Here is a 9,468-nt window from a genome sequence, read left to right as displayed (position 1 = left end):
TCATTCTCTCTCTCTCTCTCTCAAATAAATAAAATCTTTAAAAAAATAAAAATAAATAAAACAAAATCTTTGTCTTAGGCACTCCTCATTTTTGTGAAAGCATAAGTTACTAAGTGTATTAGTTTACAAAAAGAGCCACATTGCTTTGCAGTTCCTTCCATCAAAGAGGTAGAAACCACTAAGCCTGTAAAGGTGGACTTGCCTTATTATTTGCTCTAACTAATTAAATGTGAAAAAAGTGATGCTGTGTCAATTCTGAGCCTAGGCCTCAGAGGCTGGGCAACTGCCACTCTTGATAATTTTGGAATTCTGTGACTGCTAGATGAAGAAGTGAAACCTGATGTGAAACATGAAGACTACAGCCCTCTGCTGCCCTGGTTCAGAAATCAGCAACTGCCTGACATGTGAATGAAACCATCCATCCTCGATTTCCATCACCCAACCCACCAGCTAACCACATCCCATGAATGAAACCACCATTGATCAGCTTAGCTGGCTCAGACTAGACTAGGTGAACTGCCTAGCCAATACAAAATTGTGAGCTAAATAAACATCTGTCATTTTAAGTTTTGAAATGGTTAGTGCAGATATAACAATGCAATTAGAGAAAATAACCTAAAATTTTGATTATATACACAATAAATATCACCTAAACAAACAATAAAAGTGTTAAAACAAACAGAGAAACAAAGATAATGATAAATTGGCTTAGGCTGCATTAATTGAAACAGACTGTTCAAAACAATGATGATAATCATTCCAGGCTACATCTCACAGCCATGTTACCTATGGAGAATGGTATTCACTTCAAGTGCAGTACTTTAGAGAAATATTAATTTATTCCTGTATATTCAAAGGACGGTAACTAGGCTTGTACCTATGACACACCATCATTCATTTCTTGCACAGCCTGAAGATAAGAAAACTGAGGAAGAACCTAAGAACTATCTTCAAATATCTGAGTTTTAACATGTCATGGAGGATTGAACTTACATTCTGCATGACTCTAAAGTGCAGGAAACATATGTATATGTTTCGGGGAGACAAATACAGATCAAATGGATATGTATATTTGCTTTTAAGAAACAAATATAAGTTCAATCCAAACAGAAATATTCTAGAATTAAATTTAAAAGAGAATGAGTTGTTAAATAGTAGAGGCCGCTCTCCCAGGAAGCCAGGTATCAAGTAAGAATTGAACTATAAAATTCCTTCTATCATGGAGATGTTGTTATGTTATAGGCACTTCCTAACATAAGGGAGAGAAGGGAAAGTCTTTAAGTGTGATCACACTGTTAGTTAAAACAAAACAAAACAAAACAAAATCAAAACCAAACAAAAAAACACCATTTACCAAGTTGAAAGACATGTGGCATAAAGTTATGAAGATGTGGAAGACCAAGGGGAAAGAGGAAGAAGTGGGAAGCAGCCAAACCCAAATTTCATTATTTTATGTTCTGTCCAATTGCCAAGTAGCAATTGAGTTTGCCTGGTATAGTCCTCAGTTCAGCTCCCTTTGAGTATGGATTTATCTATCATTAGTCATGGAACTTGTATCACGATATTCAGGAAGAGGTGAAAGCCAAATAGAGCATGGAGCAAAGCAGTTCATAACAAAATGCTTAGTTGGGTGGCCTGTGTTATAAATATTAAAGGAGCTGAGCGAGGATAACATAATTATATAGAGGTGGCATCAAATAAAATTTTAAAATAAACTAAGCCTTATAAGAAAAAAAAAGAAGAGAGGGAGAAACAAACCAAGAAGTAGACTCTTAACAATAGAGAACAAACTGATGGTTACCAGAGGGGAGGTAATTGGGGAATATGTGAAAGAGGTGATGGGGAATAAGGATTGCACTATGTTTTTATTTTTTTTAAGATTTTATTCATTTATTTGAGAGAGAGAGAGAGATTGCGCATGAGTGTGAGCAGGGGCGGGGCAGAGGGGAAGGAGACAGAATCTCAAGCTGACTCCGTGCTGAGCTTAGAGCCCTACACCAGGTTTGATTTCACAACCAAGATCATGACTGGAGCTGAAATCAAGAGTCGGCTGCTTACCCCACTGAAGCACCCAGGTGCCCCAAGGAGTGCATTTTGTGATGAGCACAGAGTGATGTATAGAATTGTTAAATCACTATATTATAAACCTAAAACTAATATTGCACTATATGTTAACTATACTGGAATTAAAATAATTTTTTCTTAAAAATAAACTGAGCCTTGAGTTTAGCCTTAACAGATAAAAAAGGTAAAAAGGAGGCATATTTAAATTCAGTGTCCTAAAGGTTATATCTATTCACTAAGCATGTAATGACAATGAGTCATATTTATGGACTACTTATTAAGCACACAAAACTGTCAGTTTTAATAATTTATCTCATTTTTAACTTACAACAATCCTAGTCAATTTTAAAGATTAGTCAATTTTAAAGATAAACTCAGAGAACAGAAAGTTTAAGTTGTTTGTGTAAGGTTACACAGCGAGGAAAGAGCAGAATCAGCAATCAACTTCATTCAATCAGACCCCAGATCCCAGGCATTTAACCAGCAGTGCACTACCTCTGTGCAAAAGCTGTGTGCAAGACATTGCACTAGGCTTAGTGGAAGACATTGAGCTAAGTTTTTCTGATCGAAGCTCTAAAGACCACCATTGATAAATTTTCAAGGTGATGTACAAACCAAATGTTCTGGGACCACACTAATAGGTAAGAATAGTTTAGCTGATGAAATTGAGGACAATTTCACGAAGGAGGTAATATTTAATATTGATTTTGAAGAAGGGGTACGATTTTGATCATTTTTATCACTTAGACACTTCAGGAGAGACAGATGATGTTTTGTTGCTTTGGGTTGAAGCAAAAACTCCATGGGGAATGAAGAGAGGATTTTTTTCTCCTCTTCACAATGCAAAGCATGCTCTACTACTGAGAAAGAAAAATCAGGTGCATGATCTTTTCGATTCTTGTGGATATCTTTTACTAGGAGAGCATTTGTTTCACACATGCCACAATACATGGAAGTATACCTCACATACAACTTTCTTTTAGTTGCATATGCTGTGGATGTAATACAATGCTGCCAGAGGATTCATAAAATTAATGTTGTAGGGGTATAGTTATGTGCTTCATTGAGTTCTTATAAAATAATCTGTGGAAGAAATTAAAGTAACATTATCTTACACTAAGGGAACACTTTGCAATGTGCCTAAGGGGGAAAAAACACTTTTTAATCAATCTGCTAAATTATCTTTTTTTTTTCCCTCTCAGTCCCCAGCTTGGGTTCCTTATCTTTAGAATCTTATTAGAGAGCAAGTCCAGAATTCACTTTGAAACTGGAAACCCCTGCCCCCCTCCCCTAGTTCCTTCCAGTTAAAGCTTCAGTGGAAAAATACTTTGCTGGAACTAGCCTGTCATGTCTACATAGTAGTTCAGTCTCCCATGAAACTTTTGGGGTCTTCTGGGTCATCTGCTTTATGTGCCACTGGCCTCACTCACATCCCCAAAGTACACACAGCAACCACAAAATTGACATCCCTGACAGAATGCCTCATGCTTAATGGTGCCTTCTTCCTAGAGATATCCCTTTGGACAAAGACCAAAAGGTAGGTGAAGGGGGGTAGCAGAGGTGACAGTAAAATACAAGCCTGGGAAGAGGATATAACTAATTCTTGAAAAGTAATGAATTCTGTGCTGAAAAAAAAAAAAAAAAATGAATTTAAGTGAATGATTCGGGAGTATTTGAACTTGGTGCCAGCACCATGATATGGTAAAATCTGTGTTGCATCACTGGCACAAAACAAAACAAAACAAATCAAAAACAAAAAATTGAGAGAATAAAGGAAAGGGAATTCATTTATAATATTGTAAGGATTCAAATGTGTGGTGAAAATGGCTGGAAATGAACAGTTGAAATAGGAATTAAGGAAAGGAGTGGATGAGAGAGGAACTGCAGAGATAACATAAATAGAAAATGATGCCAGAACTAAGGGCTGGGGGGTAGCAGAGATGACTGTAACATTTTCAATCTAGGAGGCTAATGAATTTAATTCACTCAACAAAACCTTACAGAGTATCTCAAATGTGCTTGTCTCAGAAAGAAGCGATTGGATCCAGAAATAAAAGCTCCAATCCCTACTATCAGATAGCTCACAGTTTATCATGGAAGATCAATTGTTTGTACAATAAAAATTGACAATAATTGTAAGTAATGGAGCTTCAGAAATGGTTTGTATGTTTAAAGATAGGAGCTTGCCATGAAAGTATGATATTCAGGAAAAGCTTAAACCAATAGATGGCAGTCAAATGAATGATAAAGGATAAATGTGTCTGCCTTTTCTAGACATGCCTGGATGGGGAAGGATATATTTGGAAGAGAACCAATGACCTCAAATAGAATGATGAGAAAAACTCGATTTTTAAAACCATTATTCATGCCCAGAAATTAGAGTTTAGTCGAAGAAGGAGAAGAGTAAAATATGGGGTGGTCAGGGAGCTTCTCATGAAAGATTTTTGTGGATACTGTCTTGAATCAGCGGAAAACATTAAAAGATTTTAATTATGGAAGTTCAAGGATTGGATTTGTAATTCTAAAAGCTCTAGGGCTGTATCCTGGGTGATCAGACTGGAGGCATGAACCTCGTTAGGGAAATGAGGCTGCAAGAGAGGGGAGGAGCCCGAAAACCTTTACTAACACAGGGCAGGAGCGATGGGAAGAGACTAAAAAACAGATTCAAATGGCTTATTAAGGGGATGAAATCAGTAGTATGGGATGATCAAAAATACATGCTAAGATTCTACTCCTTCAGAAAGGCCCTCCCCACTAATGCTAACTAAATAGCCACCTGTATTAGAAACAACTGTTTACCCCAAATCATTTCCCCATGCAATAACACAATGCAATTTTGTTTGGAGTAGCAAGGTAACTAGCAAAAAGCATACTTTTCAGCGTGATGTAAATGATTCTGGTTTAGTGAACATATTTTTTTGTTGGAGTCTTCAGGAATACTACTGAAAGCTGTCAACTATGTTGGTGTGTGTCCCTTTTTTCTCTTCCATGCCTTTCTGTTTTTGGCTGGCCTGGAACTAAGTTTAGACTCAATGACTGAAGTCCCAGCTGCCTTCATGAACCAAGAAGTGACCTGGAGTTGGAAGCTCATTGGGTCAGCTCAGGCTGCTATAACAAACTACCATAGACTGGGTGGTTTATAAAAAATGGAAATTTATTTCTGATGGTTCTAGAGGCTGAAAGTCTGCGAACAGGATGCCAGTCTGGCTGGGTTCTGGTGAGAACCCTCTTGTGGGTTGTAGACTGCCATGTATCCTTGTGAGGAAGCAAGCTCTCTCACAACCCCCATAAGGACACTACTTCTGTCATGAGGGCTCTACCCTCATGGCCTCATCTAATGTTTATTACTTCCCAAAGGCCCCACCTCCTAGTACCATCACACGGGGGGTGGTGTAGGATTTCAACATATGAATTTTGGGGAGACAAACATTCAGTCCATAAAGAAGCTCTGTATAAGGCTTGTAGAGGAAAATGACTCAGAGGTACCTAAAGAAAATGATGCCATCATATAAGCTCTGGACCACCTACAGTTTCCCTACAATGAGAGTGAAATAAATCTGAATACTAAGTCACTATTATTTTAGGTTTTCTGTTTTATGCAGCTAAATCTAATCATAAATGTTTCCCTTTCCCCCTCCATGCTTAACATTCTTTGTTACTTTCCATTATCTAAAACCATATTCCTTATTTATTACTTTTTCATTGTCTACCACCTTCCCAGTAGATCAAAAGCATTATGGGACAAAAGTTATTATTTATCTTGTTTATTCTCAGCACCTAAAACAGTACCTAGCATAAATTGGGTGGCCAATAAATATGCTTTGGAAAACTAAATGGATGAATAAATAGACAAGGGGTATAGAATAAATAAACATATCAAATACTGGTTTCTGGCTATGGAGGCTACCTAGGTAATATAAACAGCTTTCAAAATGTTGAAAATCCACCAATCTGAAGAGGGATGATTTCAATTTGTATCATCATGAAACTGAGGTGCCCGTTTCACACACAGTTTGAATCGTCCATTAGAACATTAAGTGTATGGAGTTAGAGCTCAAAAGAGTATTGTGGGTTTGGGAATATCCATAGTGTTAATCATGAGAGTATAGGGGATATTGAAGTCCAGGGCATGCTGAGGTAGTTATAAAGGAAAACACTGAGGGCAGAAACCAGAGAAACACAAATATGTGCCGCAGAAGAACAAGAGTAAAAAAGGCAGGAAAAAAAAGGGAAATGCATCCTGCAAACTAAGCAGGGTAGTGTTGAAGGTAAGAAAGAGTGGTAAACAGAGTCCAATAGTTAATAAAATAAGAATTTTTTCTTTGGATTTTATGACTAAAAGGTATCTGTAAATATTGAGGCAGCTGTAAATTTTGTGAGGTGAAAAGACAAAAGTACATGGAAACAAAATTGAAATATTGAATGTAGACCAATTATTCATTAAACTGTACTAAGAAAACAATGAGAGAGATACAGCAAGATTGACAGGGGAACATCAATCAAGAGAGAGCTATTTGTTTATTTTCAGTGGGGAACATTAGGATATATTTTGATCTAATGGGACATAAACATCAATAAAGAGAAAAAAAGTTGAAAATATAGGGAGAAGAGGGAATTTTGATGGAATAAAATCTCTCTAGACCCTGAAAGCCAAATCTTTGAAGTGAGATATATTTGTAATTCTAAACATGCAAGTAGAAAAGAGAAATTTACGTTTATAGATATAAATTCTGACTCAATTCTTGGTCCCAATCTGCACTGGCTTTTTGAAAATTGTAATGGAAATGTTCAGTCTGCCTTTTTATCTGGAATGATTTCTTCGTGATCCCTAAAGAATATGCGAGGTTATTGGTTCCCTTCTTTGACATGGAGTCAATATTACCAAAACATTTCGGGTGAGGCAAAGATGTTATTAGGACTAAAGCTAAAATCTCTGCATGGGATTGATGATACCCAAATTTTTAAAAGATGAATGTGCAAGTTGAGAGTATAATATTTAAGATACCTAAAATGATGATAATGAAAGATGAAGAAGGAAAGGAAACAAATTTGATAAAGTGCCTATTATTTGTAAGATTTTTTATCAATTTTATATATACACAAATAGCAATTTTTCATACACAGAAAATGAAGTTGTTAAAATCTTAAAAAAAGAGAGAGAGAGAGAAAGAAAGTGAAGTTGAAATATTCAGTAACCTACCCTAGGGACAGAGCTAGTATATAACAAAATCAAGATACAAATCCAATCTCTCTGACTCCAAGGTCAATGCTCTTTCAAGCCCATGCAGGTACCTCCCTAAAACTATCTTAATTGAAAATTATTCATCAAGGGGCACCTGGGTGGCTCAGTTGGTTAAGCGTCTGCCTTTGGCTAGGGTCATGATCCTGGGGTCCTGATCAAGCCCTGCATCGGGCTCCCTGCTCAGCAGGAAGTCTGCTTCTCCCTCTCTCTTTCTGCAGCTCCCCCTGCTTGTGCTCTCTTGCTCTCTCTTTGTCAAATAAATAAAATCTTTAAAAAAATCATTCATCAAGATGTATATTGCAATATTGTGTGTTTATCTCACATCACTTCCTGTTTAGAATAAAGGAGTTACATTATAAGGCACTTTTTGTGTTGTGGTGAAAGGAAATTGGATGAACCAATCAGACAAAGCTATGGCTTAAAAGAATAAGGAAACATCTCAAAATATATTGTTTTAATTCTTGAATTCAACATGCTAACCCCACAGTACTAATCCTTGCCAAAGATTACAATTATATTCTATTTCTTGACAATGTTCTCAGGTAATAAATTCTGACAAAATGTTGACACTCTAGTCTTTGTAATCATTCTGTTTTTATCTGCATGTTTTATACCACTTAGCTGATGGACCAGGGGAAATATTAACTTGTTAGATAATAATGCTTTTAAGGCAATGATTTTGTGAATTTAATGTGTCTCATTATTTAACAAATTCTTTGGACTCTAAGGGTAGGGCTTAGTGATTAAAATAAAATAAATAAATAAATAAAAGAGGAACTTTCTAGGCAAAAAAAATAATATAGAAAAATAAATGTCCCTTAAGACTTGATAAGAAAGTTTTATTTCAGGGTACCTGGGTGGCTCAGTCGTAAAGTGTCTGCCTTAGGCTCAGGTCATGATCCCAGGGTCCTGGGATGGAGTTCCACATCGGGCTCCCTGCTCAGCGGGAAGCCTGCTTCTCCCTCTCCCACTCCCCCTGCTTGTGTTCCTGCTCTCACTGTCTCTCTCTGTCAAATAAATAAATAAAATCTTTAAAAAAAAAAAAGAAAGTTTTATTTCATGTTAAGAACTCTGAAATAGTATTTCTTTTTTTTTATTTTTTTATTGTTATGTTAATCACCATACATTACATCATTAGTTTTTGATGTAGTGTTTCTACTTCTTTATGAGGGGAACCTTGACAGTTTGCCTTAAGTTTAAGACAATGTTTTTTAAATTGAAAAAGGTCACCAGTCTTGACATATTAGGACAAGCTATGTTGTTACTGAAACTAAAAGGAATCCTAAAGAAAGGATTTTTCCTGAAGGTATATTTTAATTAAAAAATATAATTAAAAAAATATCTGAATAATGAATGTCCAAGAGCTCCTGCAAGATTTACTGCTATTTACAATTATATCTTTGAAAAAGATGACATATGTGTTGTGAAAACATCAAAGAATGCTATTAGTTACAATACTGACTCATGAATATAAAAGAATATTTGAAAAGTATTATCTTTTGTGCATATTTTCTCCCACAATTCAGTCTTCTTTTGAAAATTATGGAAGGTAATATTTTATAAATATTTATATTATATGAACATATAATATTATATATATTATACAGACATTCATAAATATATAAATGTATATAAATATAAAGTATATGAACATATAATATAAATATATAAGTATAAAATATATATATAAATTTTTGCTACATCTCAGGAAGATGTTTCATTTTTTTCTACAAATATTAAAATTTAAAATAAGAGAAAAGGAAAGGGGCTAGAAATATGGACACTTTAACTAGGATTTAGATAAACACTCTGTAGTATAATGTAGCAGAAGATTAATTGAGGTGAGGATGGTATTGCTTACTTTTTGGAAGATTTAAGATTTCTAATAGAAAGGCCAATCTGTATATCCCCACACATCAGTTCTGTCTATAATAGAGATGGAGTTTTAACTGGATTGATTTTGATCTGACCAACTCTGTGATCCCATGTGAACTTAGACAGTTTAATGTATTAAATGTGTGATTTTGGAATAAAATCTAAGACAAATCATCTGAATTTCATGAAACTTAAAGAAAATCATAAAATGATTTTAAGTAGGAAATTTCCATTCTGAATTATTGTACGCCAGCAATACGTCCAGCTTTTTTAAAAATAGTAAAATG

The sequence above is a fragment of the Eumetopias jubatus genome, unplaced genomic scaffold, assembly GCF_037043125.1.
Source record: "Eumetopias jubatus isolate StellerSeaLion01/CBP00866 unplaced genomic scaffold, mEumJub1_p1.0 scaffold_2, whole genome shotgun sequence".
NCBI lineage: Eukaryota > Metazoa > Chordata > Mammalia > Carnivora > Otariidae > Eumetopias > Eumetopias jubatus.
This window is presented reverse-complemented; position numbering follows the sequence as displayed.